This window comes from Amblyomma maculatum, unplaced genomic scaffold, assembly GCF_055883805.1.
Source record: "Amblyomma maculatum isolate TAMU_Amacu unplaced genomic scaffold, ASM5588380v1 scaffold_24, whole genome shotgun sequence".
In the NCBI taxonomy this organism is placed as follows: Eukaryota; Metazoa; Arthropoda; class Arachnida; order Ixodida; family Ixodidae; genus Amblyomma; species Amblyomma maculatum.
Genome location: NW_028146749.1, coordinates 2,315,915 through 2,343,849, shown reverse-complemented (window position 1 = coordinate 2,343,849; position 27,935 = coordinate 2,315,915). Strand labels below are relative to the sequence as shown.

General features: G+C 45.4%; 1 protein-coding gene and 1 long non-coding RNA gene across 7 annotated transcripts in view; one reads left to right on the top strand and one right to left on the bottom strand.

Annotated features, from left to right (window-relative positions):
* Positions 1–27,935, top strand: part of LOC146170995 (uncharacterized) — a 107,142-nt gene that overhangs the window by 35,324 nt on the left and 43,883 nt on the right. The window lies entirely within an intron of this gene.
* On the bottom strand, positions 269–27,868 carry LOC146170998 (uncharacterized). 2 transcript variants are annotated; one of them, XR_014702987.1, is made up of 4 exons: positions 27,595–27,868; positions 25,552–25,704; positions 11,926–12,170; positions 269–646 (listed from the first exon to the last, which is right to left on the bottom strand). It is a non-coding gene; the product is annotated as an uncharacterized LOC146170998 (long non-coding RNA). The 2 variants fall into 2 exon arrangements; XR_014702986.1 differs by having other exon boundaries at positions 270–649; positions 27,595–27,865.

The window sequence follows — 27,935 nt, the reverse complement described above, 5'->3', positions numbered from 1 at the left end:
CACTGAAAAGCCCTGTAAGTACTGTGAGCACCATTTTCACATTCTAGCCAACTCCTTATCAGAGATGATCTATGTGATCTAGCGGGGCAAAATGTCGCAGGTGCAGTCAGGCCACCTTTTTTTTTTTCTTCTCCACCTCCAAGAAATGCTCCTAAAAACATTAAACCCTGTGTAATCTGTGAACATAAATAATATGTACTACTATGCAAAATTTCAACTTTTTAGACATTACAATGTTGAAGTTGGGAATGTCACGAAATCCCATGTGGCCGAGCAGGAGGGGAGGGGGTACATTTGTATGAAAAAATAAAATAAATAAAAGCAGTCGTTGACCAGTGAAAAAACTGATTTCTATTGATGTTTTGGCGCATGGGGGCCGAAACATCAACAGAAATCTGTTTTTCCACTTGTCTCTGACAATATATGCAGCAGTTAAAGTCACAAAAACTTGGTTCTTAATGAACTTGGTCCTTAATTGAGGGAACAAACCGGGGAGAACAAATGGCTCAGTCCATACCAGCAACACTTCCAGTTTCCTTGAGGCACAGTCCAAAGAAGTGGTGTGATAGCTGGTGTCGCACTCGTCGCAGAGCAGCAACATACTCTCATCCTGTGGCTGGTCCCAGACCGTGCACTCCAGGTGGTGCTGCTGAAATGATAAAACTAATTGCAAAATACCTCGAGATAGTGCACGACTACAAGTTTAACTGTCCTGCTGACACCTTCTATCAGACGGGGCCTGAAAACAAGTAGTAGTGTGCAAAAAGGAGAAGAGCGAGGCATTTTGCTTAGTGCATGAGATTTTTGCCTGCAAATAGGAACAGTGTCATCAAGAAAGTATGCTCTTGTACTGCAAATATATGTATTATTGAGTATGGCCCTGTGGGGGAGGGTCTCTGTAATAGGTTTGTGGGGCTTAACGTCCCAAAGGAACTCAGGCTGTGAGCGACGCTGTCTCTCATAAAAACAACTGTGGACTTTTATTCCATGAAGCGGATTTCACTGTAGATGGGCATGGCACCCAGCTGCGCAACATCTAGTAACAGTGAAGAGAAAAAAATAATCGTTCACCATTGCATTGCATTGCAATGGTCGGGCACATACAAAGTTGGAGCGAATATTCCAAGTCTTAAGCTCTTACTCAGCACAATAGTGCATTTAGACCTCTTCAGAACTGCACTGTAAATGGCACGGAAATTTATAACTTAAACCGAAAAGTCAATACAGTAAAGCCCGGTTAAAATGTACCCGTTTTAGTAGTGGTTTCGTCTTAAAAGTAGTAAAGTAAAGTCCTCGACCTGGCGCCCATTGAACATAATCATTTTGCATCCGCATAAACCATACCAGCTTATGACGCATGTATCAGTTAGCACATACCATTTTCAATTTTCGTCGTTCAATTCACGGCGGTAGTACTGCTTACTGCCTCACAAAAGACTGTTCGACCAGAGATGTGACAAACTTCCATAAATGCAACCGATACAATGGCAAGCTACGTGGCCAATGACAAATGCAGCTGCAATGATGATGATAATACAACTATCACCATCTTCGTAGTTTCCTCTGCAGCAGCGACAACTACCCTTAGCCAACATGGCCGCCTGGATTGGCACGCTTGGCGGGCGCGCCAATCAAGGCTGTGAACAAGCTGTGGCCCCCGAGCGGTGCGCCGCCGGAGCTGATCACAGAGTCACGTCCATCTGCTTCCCCCCCCCCCCCCAGCGGGCTCTATTTTCGTCCAGTCCGAGCGACCACCCCTTGCACCTCAGTAATGGCGATTCCCACTGATCGACTGGAGCTGGGTGCCCAAACCAGAATAGAGCGACCTCAACCGCTACAGAGCAAATTGCTCTTGGTCGGCCAGCGGAATGTGCAGAGCGTGCGGAGCAAGTAATGCTGATCCAGTTCCACAAGTTGAAGTCGCCTCCCTACAGCGAAATTCTTGCGGTTGATAAATAGGCAGGAGTGCGGCCCTCTGCAACTTTCTTTCGCATAATTTTAATGCTGCAGATGTTTTTCAATAGACGCACTTTGACATGTTAGCGCAAAAAAACGATAATGCCTAGTATTCTCTTCCGATATCTCTGAAACCGCTAAAAACAGCCAAAAAATTCAGGAAATGTGACATTACCGACTAGAACCTCCAGTGAGATCAGACTCTGGTCGGCGGATCGAGCTAGAGTGCCCCGAGTTACTCCAGACAAACAGCAGAATATGCACAACCTATCCCGGTCGACCAGCGGTATTCAAAATTGTCATCCCAAGGCAAGAAAGCATGCACCGGAGCAATTAGTGTAAATTGCTATAAACGAGACCTTGGTTCCATTTTCTTTAGAATGTGCGACGAGGTGGCCTTAAGCGGAGTGCATTGCAAGTTCTCCGTCCACATCATGGTGAATGTTGGACAAAAGCACTAGGTGCTCAGCATAAATGACAAATTAGAGATTGCCCTTGCCATCGAGAGGGAGATAGAGAAATCTGTACTTACACACTAGAGAGACTTGCTGCTGACTACTGTGTGTGGCATTTGGAATGCCAGGGAAAGGCTGCTCGTCAGTGCTGCCGCGAGAGCCAAGAGATCTCGTATACAAGGCTGAACATTTCCAGATGTGGAGGAGGCGCTGATGCGATGGATGAAAACAGCTCGGTCAAAAAACCTGCCAGTCAGTGGACCTCTCCTTGTTGAGAAGGCCCTGGTTTTTGCAGTGCAGCCCAACCATGCCGACTTTGTATGTACCAGTGGCTGGATATCCAGATCAAAGTGTGGCACGGCATTAGCACGAAGACCGTAGCTGGACAAGGTGGGGCTGACATTGAAGGTGTAGAATATTGGAGGAATGGTTAGCTGGGAGTTTTTTGAAAGACTACACGCCTGATGATATATTTACCCTGGATGAGTCCGCACTGTTTTCCTAGCTGCTGCCGAATAGAATGCTTGCATTCAAGGGAGAGCTGTGCACTGGCGGGGTGTGCAAGGAACAATAATTTCAGAGATATCATTACTGAGTGCGCGGTAGAAGTAGGCGGTAGGATAGTTAGAGAGGATACCGGTAAGCTGTCTAAGGAGACGAAAGATTTCATTAAGAAACGCCAGAGTGTGAAAGCTTAAAATCCAACAGACCAGATCGAATTGGCCGAGACATCAAAGCTAATCAATAAGCGCAAGGTGGCCAATATAAGGAAGTATAACATGGAGAAAATTGAGCATGCTGTAAAGAACGGGGGAAGCCTTAAAGCGGTAAAGAAGAAATTGGGCATAGGCAAAAACCAGATGTATGCGATAAGGGACGAGGCGGGCAACGTCATCACTAATATGGAAGAGATAGTCAAAGTAGCCGAGGAGTTCTATACAGACATCTACAGTAGCCAAAGTAGTCAGGACCGTAATGAGATTGGCGGTAGGGAAAAGCAGTCAGACGTTCCACCAGTGACGAAGGATGAGGTCAAGAAAGCACTAGAAACTATGAAAAGGGGGAAATCAGCTGGAGTGGATCAGATAACTACAGATTTGCTGAAGGACGGGGGGGATATCGTGCTAGAAAAACTGGCCTCCCTGCATACGCAGTGCCTGGTGTCATCGACGGTACCGGAACCATGGAAGAATGCAAACATTATCCTCATTCACAAGAAAGGGGACTCTAAGGACCTTAAAAATTAGACCAATCAGCTTACCGTCTGTTACGTATAAGGTATTTACTAAGGCAATCGCTAATAAAATCAGGACAACCTTAGACTGCAATCAAGCAAAGGATCAAGCAGGGTTTTGGAAACGGTACTCTACTATCGATCATATCCATACCATCAATCAGGTGATAGAAAAATGCTCGGAATATAACCAGCCCTTATACATAGCATTCATTGATTACGAAAAAGTATTTGACTCAGTTGAAACCTCGGCGGTGATGCAGGCATTGCGAAATCGGGGGGTAGACGAGCCGTACGTGAAAGTGCTGGAAGATATATATAGTGGCTGCACAGCAACCATAGTTCTGCATAAAGAAAGTAACAAAATTCCCATAAAGAAAGGTGTTAGGCAAGGAGACACAATCTCCCCAGTACTATTCACAGCTTGTTTAGAGGAAGTATTCAGAGACTTGGAATGGGAGCAGTTAGGGATAAGGGTAGATGGAGAATACCTCAGTAATCTACGATTTGCTGATGACATTGCCTTGGTAAGCAACTCGGGGGATGAACTGCAAATAATGATTGATGACCTAGACAGGAAAAGTACAAAGGTAGGCTTTAAAATCAATATGCAGAAGACTAAAGTAATGTTCAACAGCCTCGGGAAGGAACAGAAGTTTACATTAGGTAGCGAAATACTGGAAGTAGTAGGCGAATATGTCTACAATTAGGACAGGTAGTAACCGCAGATCCGGACCATGAAAAGGAAATAACAAGAAGAATAAGATTGGGATGGAGCGCATTTGGCAAGCACTCGCTGATTATGACTAGTAGTCTACCGGTAACACTCAAGAGGAAAGTATACAACAGTTGCATCTTGCCTGTACTCACCTATGGGGCTGAAACGTGGAGGCTAACCAAGAGAGTTCTACTTAAGTTGAGGACAACCCAGAGGGCTGTGGAACGAAAAATGGTAGGGGTAACATTAAGAGATAGAAAGCGTGCAGAGTGGGTCAGAGAAATAACTCAAGTTACCAACATTCTAGTAGAAATTAAGAAGAAATGGACATGGGCAGGACATGTAATGCGAAGAGAGGATAACCGATGGTCGCTGAGGGTAACAAATTGGATTCCAAGGGAAGGAAAGCGTAGCAGGGGGCGGCAGAATGTTAGGTGGGCGGATGAGATTAAGAAGTTCGCAGGAGTCAAGTGGATGCAGCTAGCACAGAACCGGGTTAAGTGGAGAAATATGTGAGAGCCCTTCGCCCCGCAGTGGGTATAATCAGGCTGATGATGATGATGATGATGATGTGCACCGGCGACAAGCATGCGAAGGATCGCATTTCAGTTTCTTTCGCATGTAACATGCTTGGAAGTGAGAAACTGTCGCTTCTCATCAGTGGCAAGTCAGCCAAGCCAAGATGCTTCAAAGGCGCCCCACTGTCATCAAGCGTCCTCCATAGGAACAACACAAAGGCATAGATGACTTGAAAGCTCTTTCAAGAGTGTCTGCGGCTCTTTGACCGCCATATTTGGGTGAAAGAAAGAAGTGTTGTCATTATTCTTGGCAACACATTAGCGCACGTTGCAATGGTTGGCCTCAAGGCTCTGAAGTTGGCCTTTTGTCACCAAACATGACAGCAATTGCCCAGCCTTTGGACCAAGGCATCATTAGAGCTGTTAAGCAGGTCTACAGAATGAATATGCTGCGCGGAATGCTGCTAGCAATGGAATGCGACAAGGTGTGCACCACTGATCTACTGCGAGCGATTCATTTGCTGGAACACGCATGGCGGCAAGACAAATCTGCGACTGTGCATATCTGTTTCAAGCGTACAGGTTTCTGTGAAGTGTACGCGAGTGACGCAAACGATGCAAGCAACATCACCAGCGCCCTGGACCGACCTTGTGAGAGCTTGCTAATTGAAGTCCTTGAAAGGACTTCAATTCGGAACGCTGCTCCTACAGGGTGACTGGCCGTTCTTTTTGCTTTTCTTGGTGCTTGATTTTTATATGAACTGCCGGGCCTTTTGGCATCAATGTTGCTAGGCGGGGACCGGTTGGACAGGGATAGCAAGATTGGTCCCTCAACCAGGGCAGTCCTCTTGCCTCTTATCTGTGCCCTGTACCGCCACACTGCACACTTTTTCGCGTGTGCTGTCGCCAAATTGAACCATTCCCAAACACTTCGGACCTCTTTGGCTGCGCGAGATCATGAACTGAGTGTCCTCCGAACGCGGCTTGCTGGGGTGACTACCACGGACACCACGGCTGCGGTGCACCTTTCCGGCGGGAGACAACAGCCCCAGGTCCCTAGAACATATGCTGCTGCAATGGGTGGCTCTTCAATATCTCCTCTACAGGCAGATGCAGCCATTGTAGCCCCTACTGCGACCTCTGACTCGTGTGGGTATCCTGCTTCCGGAGATTCCTGCACTAATCCCCAGCCGCACCAGATGGTCTTAACTTCTGCTGCATCTTCGGACCACGTCGTCAACGAAGTGGTGGCTCTCCTCAAGGCAAACATTGATCCCGAAGTCGAGGGAATTGGGGCTGTTACTATGCGGGCCTCCCGTCACGCCCTGACGGTTACCTCCAGGGATCCTGAGGACCTCCATCGCCTCAAGTCTGCCATCTCGCGGATCGAGGCCACGCGGACCTCCGTCAACGTCCGAATCTCCGAGCAGCGGAACCCGCACATTCGACTGACTGGGGTTGACCCCGATATCAGGCAGGAGGAGCTTATTCCTGCACTCAATCATCGCAACCCGACTCTTCATCTGGACCCCCTCTTCCTGCAAGGTCAGGCTATCTTTTCTACAACACTCCGGACAGTTCGTTCACGTCATTGAAACAGACCCCCCCGCTTTTGCCCGTCTCTGCAAGGCACGTCGAGTAATCATAGGGTGGACTTCCGTCGAGGTGTGCGAGGACCTGCATGTACCTCTGTGCACATTTTGTGCCAAGTATGGGCACGTTTTGAAAAAGTGTAAGCTGAGGAATGACCCTTCGAAGGCGCGTTGCACCCGTTGTGCGGGGTCGCATGCCTTGGCAGCTTGCCTGAGTTCCATCCGGGATCTCAACGTTAAGTGTGCCCCTTGTGCTGCCGCCGGTCGCCCATCAAATCATCACGCGGGATGCGTGTCGTGCTCTATTTTCAATGAACTCTCGTACAAGATCCGTGCACGAACTAAGCATGGGCCGTGCACGGAACACACACACAGCGAAAATGGCACACAATAGGAAGACGCGTCGGTCTGCAGCCTCGGGCATCACAGTCTGGCAATGGAACTGCCGTAGCTTCAGATGGAAAAGGGCATCCCTACAACTCTACATTCAGAACCACGCAACTACTCCGGATGTCATAGCCATTCAGGAAACAGGCTGCTCTCCCACTTTGACCGGATACAATACCACCTCCCTATCTGCACGCACTGCGATTCCCGTCAAAAACATTCTCACGGCCATAGCCCATACACTCAGCAACCAAGTAATTGAGCATACGCTCACTGAAATACTGCCGACTACACCAGCCTTTTCATAACGAACGTTTACGACCCACCCCGAGCCAAAGGACACAGCTTCCTCACATTTCTGGCCGACATCAAATGCATATCTGGTTCAAATACACTGATAGTAGGCGATTTCAACGCCGGACACACAGCCTGGGGATACCTTAAAAACACTCCCAAGGGCACACATCTGTACAACGTGTTTATGCAACACTCTCTCACCCTCATCACGGACCCCAACGCCCCTACCCGAATCGGCACTAGCACCACCAGAGACACCACCCCAGACATTACACTGACCAACATTCGCTCTCCCATTTTCTACAATGTACTACCAGACACACTGGGCAGCGACCATTATATTATCAAAATTCTAGTGCAATATGACGCAAAACAGTTCACATCCAAGAGCCAGCATCTCACTAATTGCAAAGAATTTCGTGAGCAATTAGCGGTAGTCACTTCTGAGGACAGCAATCTCCCACTGGACGCCTGGGTGGATAAGCTCCAGTCTGCACTCAAACGCACCACTAAACACATCAAAATCACTCCGCAAGCACCTCAAATCGATCTTCATCTTTTGCATCCCTGGGAGGCAAGGCGAAGCCTCGTTAAGAGATGGAAAAGACAACGACACAACAGAAAACTCCACCTCCGAATCGCACATATTACCACTGAGGCCATAGAGTATGCTGCCAATCTGGCAAACTCTAACTGGCGAAACCTCTCCAATAGCCTTCTGGGTACTTTAGGCACGCGAAAAACTTGGAATATTCTCCGAACCCTGCTCGACCCCACAGCCACCAAACAACTGACAGCCAACAACACGCACCGCCTCATTCACACTGCAGCACAACAAGGCACAGACATCCTTCAATACCTCACACAGCGATACATTTTGCCCCCCCCCCCCCCCGCCTTCTTCCACGCCCCCATCCCCTCCCCCACCTAACCCAAGGCTGGATGAGGACATAACCACCACGGAGGTTCGGGCCACCCTCGCCCACATCACTCGTAGCACCGCACCCGGGCCTGACCAAATTACATACAAACTCCTTCGATACCTTAATGATACATCTCTTTCTCAACTCACAGCTTACTACAACCAACACTGGAGGGAGGGCACTTTACCAGCCTCTTGAAACCACGCTGCAATCAACTTCATTCCTAAGCCCGGAAAACCCCTTTCCTTAGATAACCTACGCCCCATTTCTCTCACAAGTTGTCTTGGCAAACTCTATGAACATGTATAATCCTTAGACGGCTTCAACCTGAAGTCGAATCTACCGCATTTTTTGCTCACTCTCAATTCGGCTTCCGCCCACATATCTGCACCCAAGACATTCTACTGCACCTGAAAGAGACCATCCTAAACAATACCCTCCATAAATATGCCACACGGGCCATACTTGCAATTGATATACAAAAGGCATTTGACAACGTGAGCCATGACCACATTTTGTCTACTCTTGCCACAACTAACTGCGGGCTACGCATCTGGCGCTACGTTGAGGCATTCCTAACCAAACGCACGGCTCATATCACACTCGGGTCCTACACCTCCCCGATCATCTATTTACCCAACCGAGCCACACCGCAGGACTCAGTCCTCTCACCCATCCTCTTTAACATCGCCCTAACTCCCTTAGCCTGGATACTCGAAACTATACCTGACCTTCAGCCCGCAATATACGCAGACGACATCACACTATGGACTACTAAGGGTTGCCCTGGCCAAGTTGAACATGCTTTGCAACTCGGTACAGATGCCATCCACACATATACACAGGCTATAGGTCTTGCGTGTGCACCGCAGAAATCTGAACTCCTAGTCATCAAGCCTTCCCCAAGGGCCCCAACCATCACCGTACTGCTTGACAACGCTCCGATTCCCAAAGTACCACGGCTCCGACTGCTTGGTCTCCACATTCAACAGGACACTAGAGCCACCTACACCATACACCTCCTGCAGCGCCAAATCAACCAGATAACACATCTCATTCGTCGCATTTCAAGCCGCAATCATGGCCTCAAGGAAAAAGACACTTTAAGACTCGTAGATGCCCTTATCGTTAGTCGACTAGCTTACCACCTCCCCTACCCTCACATCACCAAAACCCAACTCAATAAACTTAACGCCCTAAACCGCTCAGCCATTGAAGCTGCCCTCCATTTACCTCGTCATACTAGTATGATTCGGCTCATTCAATTAGGCATTCATAACAATGTTGAGGAGATCATAGAGGCGCACCTCTCCAGCCAACGTCGACTCCGCACAACATCTACACTCATCTCTTGCGCTTAATGGGCTACAATACCCCTGATCCCTCACCTCATACTCATATAGCCATCCCTCGCATCTGCGGAGCCTCCTCGAGCTCAAACCCCTCCCACGAAATATGGATCCCGAACACCACAAAGGCCGTCGCGCAGCCCGTGCCTAATTTTTTTCCAAACAGTACTCTACACGCCAGGACATCATCTACACGGATGCTTCACACAATCCGGGCATTCCTCACATCTGCACTGCTGTATTCACGAACATTCGCCGCTCAACATTCAATGCTGCCTCCATCCACTGCACTAGCATCACCGAGGCCGAATGCTTGGCCGTTACACTCGCAATTGCACACATCAGTCAGTTGCAAACTCAGCACACCACAATATGCACAGACTCCCAAACAGCATGCAGATATCTACTGCGAGGAACCCTCCCACACTCATCTGCTAAAATATTATATACCTATCCCTCCCGATCCCATCGCCATCACATGGGTTCCTGGGCATGAGGACATCCTCGGAAATGAGCGCGCTCATGCGTTTGCCCGAGAACTAAGCTTCAGGGCGCCGGTGGATGTCCTTCCCAACCCTTCATTATACACCACCATCGATCCTCTTGACTACAATACAATTGTTCACTACTATCGTCGTTGCCGTGCCACGTACCCACCACCACATCACACGCTTTCTCACATCGACAGCACGTACTGGCGACAACTACATTCGTTTCCATCTCCTCAATTTGCCCACATATTTCACCCCACGGACTTCCCACCATACTGCACCACATGCAACGCCACCCCACCGACCCTCTACCATTACTTATGGGAATGCCCACATCCCATCCGCGTTCCTCCCGTCAAACACCCGACCCCCTCCTCCTGGGAGGTTGCCCTTCTAGCCATGCAACCTGCAGATCAGTTGCGGCTGGTTGAGCGGGCTAAACTAGAAGGAACAGCCACAGGGCTCCTGGACTAAGAGGTCCTCCTGGGAGTGTTTACATTTTTTTTTCTAATAAAGTTTTTTTCCTCCTCCTTGAGAGGGAAGGTGCTTCAGAGGGCATTGCCCTCTCTGATTTCAAGGACGTCGACAGGAAAGTGGAAACTTCACCAGAGATGTCCGACGAAGCCATCATTGCCTCAGTTGTGGCCAAAGTGTCTCCAATTAACAATGATAACGATGACACTGTAAGTGTGGAAGCTCCGCGCACAACTGGGGCGGAAGCAGTGTGTGCTGTAAGCGTCACGCGGCTGATCGCCGAAAAAAGGGGTCTGGCTGAGAAGCTGGCTCGCGGCTTGAATAAGTTTGAGGCTGCTGTTGTTGCTGCTAACTGCGGCATCAGACCAAGTTTTCTGTCCTTTCAGTGCAAAATAACGGATGCATTCTTTTTTTTTCTTTCAACCTACTGCCAGGTAAGTGCGTGATTTTACGCTACTCCTGTTAAGCCGTAGTACCGTGTAGTACATACTTTTTCTGAGTTGCGGCCAACTACGGTTTAACGAGGTTTTGCTGTATAGGCAATTGCTAAGCACTTCGACTGGCTGCAACCTCCACAAGATATTTTCCATTAAAAGACATGCACTACAAAAAATTTCCGTTTTGTACATACAAGACATATTCAAATATTTTAAACAAAGCAGCACCAATACTTTTATCTCCTCTCCTGCAATTTGAACACTGGAACCACTGTACCCTTTTAGTAGCCTCTCCGAGCCAGTGTCGAATAGGAAGATACTGTTTCTGCACAGAAAGTTTAGCATATGCTTCCCACTTACATTTCTGTCAATGTAACCTTGCTTGCTGTGCTTCATTGTTTTGTCTTTGAAATAGACTTTAATGTTAAGATGAAACACAGTCTTGAAACTCTTCATGGTGCTTTCAGATGCTGTGCTTCACTTTTTTTATGACTAAGTGGCCTTGAATACTCTCTATGAAAGAAGCAGCGCTAGATGTGTTCAGAATTAGAGCTACTTTGAGCTTTCAACCACAAAGTCCTCTTGTTCATTAGCGATGCAAATCCATGTATTTGTATGCTGTAACGGTATAGGAGGCAAAATGCACAGCCCTGCCTGCAGGAGGATCAGACCTTCTGTGCCAGTTCTGATATGCTGTTCAACACGGCAACTAACTTAAATGTGGACATCCCGCTAGCTGAGGTACAGTGCCGTGCGAAAGTAGAGAGACCATGCAATATCCGATACGATTGCTGGTTTTGTGTATAAAAATGTGCACCTCACAAAAGTTACTCAGGCAAGCATCTGCCCAGATCTGCATAGGGTGCCCCCTATGCAGATCTCACTGCACCGTCGAGAGATGGTCACACAGTTTTGCCAAATCGCCACACCTTTCCACTTTTGCACAGCGCTGTACATATGACGAGGTTACCAGGTAGATGCCACAGGGAAGTGCTGTTGACAGGTGCGGTAACTTCTACATTTGAAAGTGTATATGAAGAAAGTTTAGTGAACCAATTAGGCCTTGAAAAAATTTCACATTATTAGTTACTCACTTTTCGCTGTCACTAGTTAACTACACGGTTCCTCATGTCTTCTTGGTCCATTACTTTTCCATTTTCGGCTCGTCAGCAAACTTGGAGCTTTTCCTGACCAGTGCAGTGAAGGTTTGTGCAACCAGTTGCATGCTGATGATTTGTTGCTGGCATTGAATATGAGCATTCCGAAATTTGTTTGCTGTCTGAAAACCTTTTGCTTCTTGCCGTTCTTGATACTTCTCAATGAATTCCCTTTAGACTAACTGAAAATAGAAGATAAGCAAAATACATTGCATTACAAATGTTACAAATTACACTTTATCAAACCGGAATATCTTACTTCAAATTATACAGATTTGACCAGAATTTTCTTTCAGAAGCCGCAAAAAATATGCCAGTGTGGCCTGTGCTGGTGGTTTGCATAGCATAGATTATTTGCATGGGTGTGCAATAAAAGATGTTATATAAGTGCAATTAATTAGACAGTTTTTTTTTTTATTTAGAGCACAGCATTATATACCAAAATTCAATGCTGAAAATGCAATTTATAGAATTTGCAAATTGGCAACATAAGTTGAAATATTAAATGTCAGACACATGCCTCCAGTCAAAAATGCACTGCACATTGCAAAACAAATTTGAGGGTTTCAAAGCTGCAGAACTGAATGTGGAGCGAAAAGTTTGGCTGCAGGCGATCGAGCGTTGCATCGAACACAACCGGCGTTCCGTTGAGCGCATTGAACTTCACCGGAGTTCGTTTAGGCAGATTACCAGGGCTCGAACCCATGCCGCTGGTGGCTGTATTTCGATGGAGGCAAAACGGAGAGGCGTCCGTGTGCTGTGCGATGTCTGTGCACATTAAAGATCCCCGGATGGTCGAAATTACTCCGTAGCCCTCCATTATGGTAGGGTGGCTAGAAGGAGAGGTGTGATGAATGCGGCGCGCTTTCCATAGAGAGAGGTGGCCCTCTGAGCGTGACAGCCGCTGGGGCCAAATGGAGTGCCGAGTCTGGGGTGCCGTCAGCATTCCGAAGGACACTTGAACCCGTCCATGGAACGCCATGCGACAGGAGTGGTGGTGTACCGTCCAAACACATTTGCCGGAGAAAGTGTGACAGATACTGCGCCTTTCTTTTCCTGTAAACCAATTATAATTATATGCAGCACTGCAACGAACGCTGATAAGAGGCAAACAATGAGAAGCAAATGATATGAGAGGAAGGGTGGCCTCGGCGGGCCAGGTGTGCACCGTGTGACGTCACTCCCTTCTGGCACATGCGCAGTGGCGGTGGCACTTCTGAGCAACGTTCTTCCTCTGAGTCAGCCGTGGAGCGGAGAAGTCGATGACAGCGTCTCCAACGTGGCTATCCAGCTGTGCTTCATGTGACGTCACTCGCTCCTTAAGCATGTGCGGTTGGGGCTCTCCGGGGCTCCGTAAAATCACTCAAACATAGCGTAGTGTTGCTTTCGCAACAAAATGGCATCCTGTTAGTGGCATTGTCATAAAAATCATATATATGCCTTCTACATCATTAAAGATGTAAACTGGGTCTGTGTTTCATTGATTTAGCACCATTTTAATGCACAGGTTGGGAAAGCGAACTTCAACAGCCTTCAAAATTATTTTCGGCGTTCAATATTTCGAAAACCACGATGCCTCTCCTGAAATTTTCTGGAATGGATTCATCTTCACTGTTAATTCAATTTTGAAATGAAATCGTTCCCTAAAACCAAAAATTTTAACGTTTAATGAATTTTGGTTGATGAACCGTCCTCTTATTGCACAGTACAGTGCATAAGTTAACTGTCCTAAACTCGAGTCGACCTGCACAGACCGCACTGGCATATCTTTCATGGCTTTTGAAAGAAAAATCTGTGTTGAATACGGACTTGAAACACTCAGTTTATTCATTTCAGTCTCTCCCAGGAAATTTCTGAGCAGTAGTTAAATTTCAAGCAATGAGCAGCGTTGAATATCAAGGATATGATCATTCACTGATTGCAGGAATGGAAGAAAGCCACCACAAAAAGCTCAGTTTTGGGAATGTGCCATCTAATTAGCTTGTACACGGATACCTTTGCAGCAAGGCCAAAAGCAACATACAGCAAATGTTATGTCAGCTGCTTTTTACTGGATTCATTGTTAAGGAGTACATGCCCTTAAGGTATTTACATCAACAGCCATCAGCACAAGTGCATCACCAGATAGCAATGTCTCACTTGTATTCAGTGGAATACCGGACTGTTGCAGCAGTTGGCATAGCCGATTTTTTTTCTAGTCTTGGATTTTGTCGTGAACATTTTCCTGATGGCCCCCTCCTTTTTTTAGTTTATATTAATGACCTTCCTAACTGTGTGACTTTCCCTATCCACTTATTTGCCGATGGCTGTGTTAATTATCGCGAGATTGCTGAACCCGCCGATGTTTCTGCTTTACAATCTGACCTCAATAATATAACTAAATGGTGCAGCACATGGTGTATGGACCTAAATGTTAAAAATGTAAAGCTATGCGAGTGTCGCGCACTAATCTCACCCCTGCTTGCTATGTATTGAATAGCACTCCTTTAGATACTGTTTCTTCGTACAAATATTTGGGTGTGCATATCACTAATGAGCTCAGCTGGAAGCAGCATATTGATTACATTATTAACAACAGTAACCGCATGCTTGGGTATATGAGCCCTAACATTTCAAAGGCACCTTTTTCGACTAAAATGACTATGTACAAAGCATTGGTACGTTCAAAGATTGAATATGCTTCTGCAATCTGGGATCCCGGTTTCACGAACATGAAATCCTCACTCGAGATGGTTCAAAATAATTCAGCGCGTTTCATTCTTTCCAATTACAGTTGCACTAGCAGCATAACTTCAATGAAACTAACGCTATCTTTGCCATCTCTCGAGCTTAGAAGGAAAATTTCACATCTTAGCCTTTTTCACAAAATTTATCATCATAACGAATTGAGGCATACTTTCATTTCGCAGCCATCGTATCACTCCTCCCGCGTTGATCATGCTTACAAAGTAAGTGTTATAACTTGCAATACTAATGCCCTTTTTCATTCCTTCCTACCTCGTACGTCAGTAGAGTGCAATCACCTTCCGCCCGATATCGCATTAATCCAAGATTCATTTCGCTCATCACTGATGCAATATCTTGAAGCTGATCCGTGACACTTTTTTTTTCCTGACTATTATCTTATTTCAGTTTTTGGTTTTTCATGCTTGTTTGCTCCCAGTGCTGTTGTTCTTTTCGCTGTATAATGCTCTTTTCTCACCGCTTATGATTGCTTTCAATTTATTCCACTTTATAACTTTCTTTATTGTAAGATTGTTTTCGTTGTTCTGTATTCCCTTGTTTGTTTAGCCTTTGTTATGTTTTGTTCATTTAATGTTCTATGCTTTCTATCATATATGATGTGCCACTCCCCTCTGTGATGCATATGCGCTTGAGGGTAATAAAATGAAATAAAATGAAATGCCATCTAGCAATAATCAGATAACAAAGCTGCTGTCTTTCATTTTTTTCAATTGGTAAGGGCCACTTATAAAGCAACTTTCTTTGATAGAGACAGTTGAAAAACAGTGTTGGTGTGCAGCGCAGTGTTGTGGGCCCAAACAATCGCCTATTTGACGTCAGCCAGTCTCAAAATGACCGTAGCGCCCCTACATCCCTGTTGCGGTGGATGGTGAAAGTGGAAATTGTGAAAGCTACTAACCCTCTTCTTTTAAAAACGCAATGAAAATAAAATGCGTCTGCGATTTTAAACACACTTTTGTACGCATATGAAGGCCACCACGTCTACTGACGCACAAGCAAAAAGTTTGCAGACGCGGCTCACGAGTGTCGTCTGCTGCCTGCCTGCTTGAGATGCATCTGCAAATGCGGTGGCTTTTCATGCGTACAAATGAGTGTTTAAAACGCAAGCACAGTTTTATTTTCTGTTGCATTGCTGAAGGAAGAGGGTTAGTAGCACTTAAAATTTCCGCCTTACCCATCCACTGTAGCAGCGTTGGAGGGGCGCTGCGTTTTTCGGATTTGCTGACGTCATAGTATAGGCGATTGTTCGGGCCCACTCAGCACCGCGCAGTTTTGCCATTGTCTCTTATCTAAGAACATTTTTATAAAGGCAGCTCACACATCAACCATACTGAGCCAACTGTAAATGGCCAGCTGGGGCATGGAAAACATGGTGGCTAATGAGTTGTGGTGAACGTTTGGCAACCAAAAATGCAATGCTTTGGTCAAGTTCATGTTCTCTCCTGTCTTTGTCATGGCGCTTTGGGTTTGTTTAGCTCTAGCTTTCTGCAAGCTGTCGTGGCAGCTCTCCAAATGCCTTCAGTATTGCCTGTCCATTCAGACCAATCAAATGAAGTGTCATTTCATCAAGGAAACTTTTATGGTCAGTTCCTTCCTTTTTTTCCTTTAACTGTCTTGTGGCCAAATAAAGCTTCCTCCACTTAAAGCAAATGGCTTTTAATGATTCTCTACAGATCATCAGTTCTTAGAGATTCTAAAGCAGTGCACTTTTGATTGCGACTCACTCCTTTTGTTTTGCCTGAGCTTCTCAGAAACAGCGTTGTCTGTGGAGAATACAATGCTGTGTCAGCACCCAACATCTCTAATAATCTGATGTGCGCGTTGTGTGTCGCACCTTCATAGCTGTTTTGAACAAGCTGATTGCACCCTGCTATGCATACTTCGCCTTTCAACAAGGACAGGTGTAGACACCACCTTAGACAACAAATGTGTCAGAGGAAGTAGTGTTCTTTTTATCTGTTGCATACCACTTGAAACTATTACCAGGCCGCCAGAATGAAGCTCAGACAGCAAAATATTTTTTCTCCGCTTTCAATTGTACTGTACGCCCCGTGCACCGCCTTTAGCGGCTGCGGGAAGCAGACGTAGGGCACAGTCCCCGGCTGTCCCGTTACTGCAGCAAGAGTGGAAGAAATTCGCACATGTTATCTACCATTTGTGCGGGTGTGTGGCAATTATTTTCACTGCGAAAGCATCCGAAAACGAATTGCTTTAAGGAGGACTTCGGTCCAAAGCCGCAGTCGGACCTGATCTGTGTTCATGCGAGATGGTTGCCGCAGACAAGCATGCCACAATTAAAGACCGGCTACGCCGCAAAGCTTATCATGAGTACCGTCCCTTTTTTGGCGCTTTAAAATCAATACCCGAGTTCAGAGAAAAACCTGCGAGCTCCAGTTTGTTTTCTTAGAGTGCAACATGGTGCTGTTCTGTACGTCCGATCAAGTGGCCGTCGTCAGGTTAGTGGAGCAGGCGCTTTGGTTGTGCACTTGTGTACAGGCAAGCATGCTGGACTGATTGTAAATAATTTGCATCATCTTTATTGAATTCGACATGCCTGTAACGCATCGTCGAAAAAGCGAGAGTGCACCGTTTCTAGTTCAAACCAGGACTATTTTAAGAAGGGCTAGTTTTTGTTGGGACTGCCTCCCTGCATGCTGTCCCCTCTCGAGCTCCGTTAGATACTGTAGTCGAGAGCTCCGCTTCACTGGACCGCCAACACGGCGGATGAAAATCGCAGACGACATCACGATTGTGGCGTTATCTATTACTGCTTTTGAGTGTAAGGTTAAGAACCAAGTGCGGCAACCCCGGCTGCTCAGAGGTAACTTCTTTGGCGGTCCTAAGAATATTTTTTTCTCACATATGCACACTTCAGCACTGAATGGTGTATCGAACCTCTAATTGACCTAGGCAATATTTGTGATCTCATAGGTTGCCATGTAGCCTCCTGGATAACCTTTGGGCAATGGCGGTCCCAAGAATATTACATTCTTCGAGGAGGGGACGAGTTTAAAATAACAAATTTTTTTGTTCACTTTTCATTTGTACACCAATCTTTGTGTGCTTTTGTTGTTGAGCAATAAATGGCAAACAACACAGATGTTTTATCATAACTCATGCTTTGATTATTAACGGTTCGGTTACGTTAGCAGTATTCATATACAATCGTTTTCTATTTATCTTACAATGTTATAACTTGAATGAGAGCCTGCCAGTCGTGAAATGCAAAACACAGATAACATAGGCATATTTTCTTCTTGCTTGTAATAATAATAATAATAATAATAATAATAATAATAATAATAATTTATTTTTTCTTTAATACAAGGAAAGGAAAGGAGCAGCCGCTAAAAAGCTGCTTTGAAGAGCAGCTTGACGGGGCGCGCCTGCCCCTGTATACGAGTATATGAGTACAGAGAAGTCACGCTTACACAATGAATAAATAATGAATGGAGAAATATTTAAATTACAAAAAATCACAAGGTAAATCAGGAAAAATATGTGAAAATAATACAGAGACACGCTGCAAGTTAGAACACTTAATTTAAAAATATCTATTCATAGAAACAATTCGCGCATTAATTTAATGGGAGGAAAAGAGAAATCTTGACCACTATTAAGAAAGTATTGATTTAATATGGTAGGAGGCATCTGCCTGCCATAGTTCGCCCGGCACGCTGCAACGTGCCAATGCTCCGGATTACGGGTGTCGTATGTGTTTATGTTGTCTTGAAGCACTGCTATGAGTGTTAGTGTGTTGTCCTTTTTAGTTATTCCTTGTTTATATAATCACAAAAGCCTGTAGTTATACAAAGATGTTACTTCAACCATTTTTAGCTGCTTAAATATTGGTCCTGTATATTCGAGGTAAGAAGCTTTAGCAATATTTCTTATTGCACGTTTTTGAAGGACTAGTAACTTTGTAATGGTTTCTGCTGTTGTTGTCGCCCATACTAGCAAGGCGTTGTTCAGAATGAACGAAAAGAGTGACTTATAAAGCATAATGTTAATGGTTAAGTGGAAATACTGGGAAATGTCGGCGTAGAGAACCTACTGTGCGTGATAGTTTGTGGAATAAATATTCTAGGTGAACATGTGCTCTGAGAAGTACATGCCTAACGTTTTCACAGAGTGAGCAATTTCTATTTTAGTGCCACAAGAGAAGGCAGCTCGAATGCTCTATTTCTGGGATGGAAGAGAACGGCTTTTGTTTTATTGACATTGAGTTTTAGACTGTTTTGACACGCCCAGTGTTCAATGTTTTCCAAGGTTATGTTAGCCCGACTGGATAGCTCTATGCCTGAGTGACCAGAGAAAAACAGACTTGTATCCACAGCGTAAATAATGTGTTTTGCAGATGAATCTATGGAAACAAGACTATTTATGTAGAGTTTCTTTTCTTCAAAATTATTTATATATATACTCTCTTTGAGCGAAAAGGGCAAGCTCAGTAGATCTCTTTTTCCGAAACCCGAATTGAGCGGGGTTTAAAATATTACGATTAATAAAGGACGTAAGACGAGCAAGAATTAACTTTTCAAATCCTTTTGAGAAGGTAGGCAGGATAGAAAATGGGTGATAGTTGGAAAGGTCGTTTATATCGGCTTTTTTGTATAATACTGTGACCCTCCCATACAATACTGTTGCTCATTTCTCAAAAGAAAATGAGTTCTCCATTTTTTTTCTTTTTTCAATGTGGTTAATGACACGAGATGTGTCAACACGAACATCCTTGTAGGCGTTGAGTGAATGGATGATGATTAGCCAATATGTAGTGCAATAAACACTACCACCTGGCCCTTTCGTTGTTTTTTGCTAATTTATTTCTTCTTTGTGTTTGTGTGTGTGCTGTGGAACAGTACTTTGTAATTAACTTTTTCGCATTGTTTCCTTCAAGACAATACTGTTTTGAGCTGCCAAGTGTATATATATATGTTGGCACTGTGCGTCTACCTTGGCCCTCCTGGGTCACCTACACACAGGGTATGACTTGGAAAAGGTCTTCACTATGGTCCATCGTGGTCTGCGGCCATCCAGAAAATATGACATAACACTAGGCAGGTAATTGACAGAGTTGAATAGGCCACGTCAGACCACCGTATTATGGCCAGCACCCAATGTTGACCTCAGGATGGCTAAAATAGGTTTTGGAGCAGCTCCTGGAGCAGTAAAATATGTGTTTTGGAGCAGTAATAGAGCAGGAAATGTATGCTCTGTAGCAGCTACGAAGCACAAATATAAACAGTTAGTAGCAGTGATAACAGCATTTTGCAGCAATGCCTGTGGTCAAATCTTCATCAAAACTGTGACGGCATGCACTACTGTCTTTGCAATCCAACCCAGTAAAAATGGTGTCTGCTCATGAGTGGCCCTCTCATGTTTTGAGGATATACAGTCGAACCTCGATATATCGAACACGGATATATCGAATTATTGATTATATCGAACACTTTCTATATCACGCGGAAAATCGCATGCATTTTTAATTTTTTATTTCGAACGGCGTCGGTTGCCAAATGGATAAATCGAACTCCGCCACCCCAAACCATCCCCAAACCATGTGCACTCTGTTGACAGGAGGCGAGCTTTCCCTCAACGCCCTCGAAGATAGCGGCGGCGCGATGGGCGTTACCAACTGCTGCGCACGATCGCTGCATACATCGGTCGTGCCGAGGGCGCCATTTGAACGTAGCGGCGTATGCACGCGAAATGGTGAAAAAAAGTCAAGCGTCGCCGAAGCTTTCAGCATACCGAGGAGCACTTTGAGCACTCTGCTGAAAAACAAGAGTGACATAAAGGCCAAGGCGGAACAAAACCAGCACTCAGGCGCGCGGCGGGTGTGCAAAGCTGGCTTTGAAGACGTTGAGAAGGCGCTGCACAAATGGTACATCGACGCAAGGGCCCGGAATATTCCTGTATCGGGACCGATGATACAACAGAAGGCCAAGAACTTTGCGTTCATTCTCGGTGCCGAGAACTTCAATGCCAGCAGCGGTTGGCTGCAACGTTTTAAGGCCCGCTTTAACATTGTCCGGAAGACAGTCTCGGGGGAAAGTGAGGACGCCAATGAAGGCGAGATCGAGAAGTGGCTTGAAGAAGAATGGCCTAAGATTCTCGTCAAGTATGAGCCTAGCAGATATTCAATGCTGACGAGACGGGCCTGTTCTGGCAAATGCTTCCGCGACAAACGCTCGACACGCGCGGAGACAAGTGCCACGGCGGCAAGCAAGGCAAGGCTGGTATTACAGAGATTGCGGCGGAAGTTACTGCTGAGCGGCCAAACGAAGACGCTGCCGAGGTTGATCCCGTAAGCGCTGCCCCGCTCCCGACTGCAACTGAGGCTGTAGCTGCTTTGGACCTTGTACGCCGCTACTGCGGCGCAATAGAAGGCGCTGGACTATCGCTTGTGGACCGTTTAGACTACGTTGAGGACGCCGTGGTTAAGCACGCGGTTGCCAATTTGAAGCAAGCTACGCTGCTACAGCACTTTAAGCCAAAGGAATAAATACTTTGTTTGAAACTTCAAGTGAGTATTTATTGCGCCACTGTGCCACGATTGGTTCATTGATTGATTTGTACTAGTTTTTGACGCGTTTTCTACGTGATTTTGTATATCGAATTCCGGCTATATCGAACTATTTTGCAATCACCGCGCTGTTCGATATATCGAGGTTCGACTGTAGTTCATTGCACTGACTGTGAACAGCGCATGTAGAGCGTGCAACTTAGGCGTACTAGGAGCAGTGCATGCATGCAAGCGATGGGAATATGCGATGAAGTGAGAACACGTGATGCCATGCAAAAGAAAGAAAAAAAAAAATACCACTGTAACCTATCGAACAAGTGCACTCCCCCCCCCCCCCCCCCTTCCCGGCCAAAATAAAGAAGGGGGGGGGGGGGGGGGCACTATTCCGAGCCTGCACCGAACTTCAAAATGATAATGGCACAATTTTCCCGCCAGGAATAACGAGAACTGAAGCACAGTGAACATGGATTCAAATTTCACTATCTCTAATCGATAGGGCTTAGACGTGTCTGCCAAGTGTTTGGGCTATGCTGCCACCAATGTTAGCACATGCATCGAACTTTTGCCTAAGCCTGGTTTCCTCTTCACTGATTTCAGGCTATTGCCATTTTTTAGAGCATGTGTGATTTTTTTCATGCTGTACCTCCTTATTTCGGATGCTTTAAACCTATCGATTAGCTTTGAAAGCTCAGTTCTATCCTGTCCATGTACTCAATAATTATAGCTCTGAAATTATCATTTTTAGCTTATACTCTAAAGCTGGCTAACTCATTTAAAGGTTAAAGGGGCGATGTTCAGGGTCGGTCGATGTATTGCCATTTCTTACGTAAATAATATACAGGCCTGTGATTCAACCCGCGGAGTTCTAGTGCCTAGCAAGCGGCGCATATTACAAAAAAACGCAATAGAAATCGGAATCGAGAAGCTCCTCCCACCGAGAATGACCGCCATTTTGAAATGCTCGTGTGATGTCGCAGAGGATACGTGGCGGAGCGTCATCTGCAATGAAGGCTGCAATATAAAAAAACACGTCTCTCTTTCTCTTGCTTTCTTTTTTTTTTTCTTCTCTCTTTTTTTACGTTTGAAACAGTGGTTGTGCCTCATGCAGAAGTGCTCGATGAAGATGTTACCGCAGGAAAGCGATATAGAGCAAAGCATTTTTTTTTTTCCGTATAAGGCACGGTCACAGTCATTGAGCTACACGGTTAGGTTCCTCAGCTACTTATCCACACACTGATGTGTTGCATTACACCGCAAATGCCGCCAGCGCGATCAACCCTATCACTGTCACGTGAGGTTTTCGGCACCGCGACGCCTTCGGAACTGATCAGCGGACAGTCGCCCGACCTGTTTTGGTCGGATCGGAGGCCGAGCGAGAACTTGACACCCGATAAGTTAACGGCTTGAACAGCTGCGCTTGTCTGAAGCTTAACCGTGTAAGAAAAATAAGAAGAAGCAGCTGCACTTTATATGTTCTCCCTTCTCATCAGCAATGACCTTGGCCAGAAATGTTAGTCCGTGATTGCGGCCCGTTCCACGACTAGTAGGCCTAGCACAAGTATGCGGGGTTTGGGTCTAGAGTTTCGGCGATTACGGAGCGCACGCATTCACAAGCTTTAGCAGTTCAATGTGGCCATCGAGTGTAGTTCTGACAGTAGTGATTCTAAATTGACGACTGCTTGCATCACAAAGCGCAAGCACATTGAGCGGGAAGCGTCTATGTGACCCTGTCTGGTAAGCGCAGCCGGTAGCTGTCGGCGCTGCTTGTCGGTAAACAAACACACAGGGAGCGCAGTCGTAATCTGTGAATCGGCACATTCCTGCGGGAGTTTAGGGTTCACATACTAAATACTAAATGGTGTATGTTTACTGTGTTTACGCTGAAGCCCTCACAAGGCGTCATTTGGGCTCGGGAGCCGGTCTGCAGTTGCACGTGTGGCTGCGGGAAAGGCAGAGACGGCGGCAGATGGGAGGCTCTTGTTCGGTGCGGACATAGAAGCGCACTCGAATCGCGATGGATTTTACGATGACGGGACTGAAGCGGCGGTGGTGGCGCATGCTTTTGTGTGCTGGCTGTGGCCAAACTGAACATAGTTTTGCAACAAAAAACAAAGAATGCTTTACTAGCTGAGAATGAAGTTTGACTAACACGTGCATATAACAGTAAGTCAAGGGGTACCGCTTCATTCAAAAGTATTGTCTGCTTCTCTATTGTCGCAAGGTATGCTCTCGCACTAACGTATGCTTGTTTGGGATTTCCTCTTAGTTTTGGACTGAAAGAGCGACGGGCAATAACTTAGAAATCAGTAACACAACGCTAACCCTTCCCCTTTCGCCGCACACATTGCGGAAGGAAACGTTGGACGTGTGCCTTTTTATATGCGGGAGCGTTTTGTTGCTATACAAGCGAACTCTCATAACTAAAGAATAATATGCTTCTGATTGTATGCCTAAATAATACAGCATAAGGCCATCGATTTCGGCCTCCTCGACATTCTCTAGACAAAATCACTAAGGTCGCATATTATAGTGAAGGCTTGTAAAAGAAAAGGAATGAGCGAAATAAATTTTTTTTTTAAAAGAAAATAAAAGTCTCTTAGTGGCCACCGTCCACGGCGTGCAGCAGACGACATGCGGACGAGATCTCGTTGTGACGTTAGTGGCTACCGGTTGCCACACCAGAAAGCTGCTTTCGATATTAATAATAGAAATTCATTTTAAAGCTATCTACTGAACCGAATGAGTTCAAATTTCAAGGATCTATAATTTTACGTGTGTGGAGTGAAACGCAATAATCAGTTTATGTTCAAATATTAGCTGTCATGACTCCACTAATGACAATGCCTGCCATCCTCTCATTAATGCTATACAACTCATCTGTGTTACTTGCTGTATGCTTACTGACAGAGCCCTACCATAGCTCCTATTTCTCCACATGTATTATGTTATTGAGGTATCTATGCATTCTCCATGTGTAGTATTTTGTTATCGAGGTTTGCCTTGACGACACAATACATACCTCCCCTTTAGTACAGTACGGCCTCTACTAAGCCTTATGATATTGCCGCAATGTTATTACTGGCACCTCCCATGTGGCGAGCTCGGGAGACTGGCACGCGCTCGTCAGTTAGTTAGCCAGCCGTGCCTTCTTTTGCTAGTGCTTTTGCGTTGGTGTAGTAATCCTGCCTACCCAGTTCTGCTGGCATCTGTGACAATATCCCATTTCATGCCCGCTAGTTCCTTGAACAGCTCTGTAAAACTAGCCTCACTAGCTAGGATTAACGTAAAACGTTGCCAGGGTCAGTTTCCGATAGTGGCTTCTCCAGAGCCACAGAATCATAGCCCCCTCCGCTGCATCACAGCTCTCACCGCCACCGTGGTCAGTTGCTTCGCAGCTGCTGGGGACTGAGGGCCAGTGGTTTGTTGGAGTATTCATTGAAGGTTGTGGCAAATTGCTACACGAGGGTGGCCAAATCCTGTTCTGGTGTAGCAGTGCATTTCTAAAAGTGTTTACCGGCTTCAGGTCACACCCCAAACTTGTTTATGATATTCGATCAACACACCGATGGATGGAGAACACCGGTGGAGAATTGAGTGGCACCAGTATTTGAACCAGGGTCCTTTTTTGCCCGTGAGGTGGGTGTTCTAACTGTACACCACAGCTGCCTCCTGACCCATTGGCACCATTCTTCAAAAATGACCAGGGTTATCCTGACGGTACCTCTAAATTTGTGTGTGTATTGATTTACTTATATTCAATGAGGTTTTCCACATGAGCCCACAAATTCTGGCACTGAGAAGCCCTGGAAGTACTGTAAGCACCATTTTCACATTCTAGCCGACTCCTTATCTGATCTTGATCTAGCGGGGCAAATGTCGCAGGTGCAATCAGCCCAGACTTTTTTTTCCTTAAATAAATAATTTTCTTAATAAAAAAATTAAACCATGTGTAATCTGTGAACACAAATAGTATTCACTAGGCGAAAGTTCAACTTTTTAGACATGTATAATGTTGAAGTTGAGAATGTCATGGAATCCCATTTGTTCAAGCAGAAGGTGGGGTACATTTGTATGGAATAAATAAATAAAAGCAGTCGTTGACCAGAAATAAAACAGATTTCTGTTGATGTTTCGGCCCCCATGCGCCAAAACATCAACAGAAATTTGTTTTTCAACTTGTCGCCGACAGTATATTTAACAATTGAAGTCACATAAACTTGGTCCTTAATGAACCTGACAAGAAGCCCAACAAGAGGGAATAAAACGGGGAGAACAAATGGCTCAGTCCATACCACCAGCACTTCCAGTTTTCTTGAGGCACAGTCCTAAATGGCGGAAACTCGGTAAGTTTGGTAGCTTATGTCGCACTCGTCGCAGAGCAGCAACATTCTCTCATCCTGTGGCTGGTCCCAGACCATGCAATCCAGGTGGTGCCATATGTACGGCTGTAACAAGAAAACAGTTATTGCAAAACACCTTGAAATAGTGCACTACTACAAGTTTAACTGTCCCGATTTTCTAATTACCTCCTGCAATTTGCTCCAAAAATTTAGTGCCCCCTCTGCCTAAAACATGAACCCGGAACGGGATGGAAACCACAGAAGAGTCAGGGCGCAAGCCTAACACAGATAATATGGAGAAGACCCCAATGTAGCATATGCAGATGCAGCCACTTATGCAAACGCCCATCGGAAGGTACTAGCATTTACAATCATGCAAAACTTCTCTCAGGTTGCTCAATTGTCACTGATTCTACAACAGAGGGGGAGGAGGCAGCCATTGCACTAGCCATGACACCTACGGCTGCCACGAAAATCATCTCGGATTCAAAATCGGCCGTCCTTAAATTTGCCAATGGTTTACTGTCCCCCAACACCCATCGTCTCTCGCTTTTTTGGCAACCCCGACTTCTTTACGCCAGTTCAGCATGGCTTTAGAATGGATTTTTCCTGTACCACCCAGTTACTTGAGTTCAGTAATGATCTGTTTTCCTCTTTTGACCACGGATATCATATTGATTGTATATTTCTGGATTTTAAAAAAGCCTTTGATTCTGTACCTCATGTGCTATTATTACATAAGTTACATTGTCTTGGTCTGCATTACAATATCATCGACTGGCTTCATTCATATCTCCAGGACCGCATGCAGCGTGTTGCAATTAATGGTTGTAACTCCGATTCCGTAAACGTCTCCTCAGGTGTGCCCCAGGGGTCTGTCCTTGGACCCCTTCTTTTTTTCATTTTTATTAATGATATTGTTCTTGACCTCACCTGCCAAGTTCGGCTATATGCTGACGACTGTGTGCTTTACCATGTTGTGGAAAGTTCTTCTGACGCATTAAAACTTCAGCGAGACTTGCATTTTATCCAGTACTGGTGCTCAAAATGGCAAATGTCTTTGAAAATTTCAAAATGCAAACTTGTCTCGTTCACTCGTAAGCGTTCCCCTCTACAGACCTGTTACTCATTAAATAATGTTCCCCTGCAAAAAGTTTCTGAATATATGTATCTCGGCGTATATTTCACACCTAACCTTACGTGGACGAGGCAAGTTGAGCATATTAAATCGAAAGCCTGCAGAACGTTTAGTTTTTTAAAGCGTAATTTCAACAAAGCGCAGTCAAATGTCAAGCAGCTCCTGTGTTTCACTTACATAAGGCCAATTCTTGAATATGCATACTCTGTATGGGATCCCCAGTTTACTTATCTGACATGCTCGAACGCGTCCAAAATAATGCTGCCAGATTTGAGTCTAACAGTTACAACTTTTCATCTAGTATCACGTCTATTAAACATCATCTTGGTTGGGAATCTTTAGCTCACCGCAGAAAACATTTCAGATTGCAGATCGTGTATCGCATTTATTTTGAAAAGCTCAGCATTGATAAAGACCGGTACCTGCTTCAGCCTCACTTTTTATCTAGCCGACTTGATCATCAGTGGAAGATTCGAGAAATAAAATGTCGGACAAATGTATATATAACATCGTTCTTTCCACTGACGATCAGTGAGTGGAACCGACTGCCAGCTAGCATCACTGAGTGCAGCACGGAAAATTTATTTCGGGCTTTTTTATCAAATGTGTGACGTAGCGCTCAGTTCTCTTGCTTGTGTTTTCTTCATCACTTTGTTCGTCGCGCAGTTGCCCCCTTTAGATGCATGTTTCTCTTTCTGCATTATCACTTGTGTCGTTTTATTTTCTCCATTTTTATGTATTTTTATTGTACTACTGGCGTTTCTACAAATGTTATTTGTCATCTCCCCCCCCCCCCTGCAATGATGCCTTTGGGCGCTGCAGGAATCTGTAATAAATAAATAAATAAAATCTGTCACCCTTATTTGGACATCTGCATATGCGGGCCTTCCCGGTAATGAGGAGTCTCACTTCCTGGCCCGAGGTCTCACTTTCCAGGCTGGGGAGGAACGGCCTTCCTCAGATGCTGGGGAGTGCCTGCTGTCCTTTTGTGACATCCTGAAGGGGGGAAGTGGGGATCAGATCGCAAAAATCGCAAAGAAAGTTGATTTTAGAAAACTTAAGTTTTCAGCATCTACAACACTCATTCTGTGTTGTACTAAAATATTTCACTGAAAAACAAATTTTAAGTGTTGCAAATAAATATACAGATAGTGTAAGGTATATAGGCAATGTATTCTAGTTCAGAACATTCAGGCTT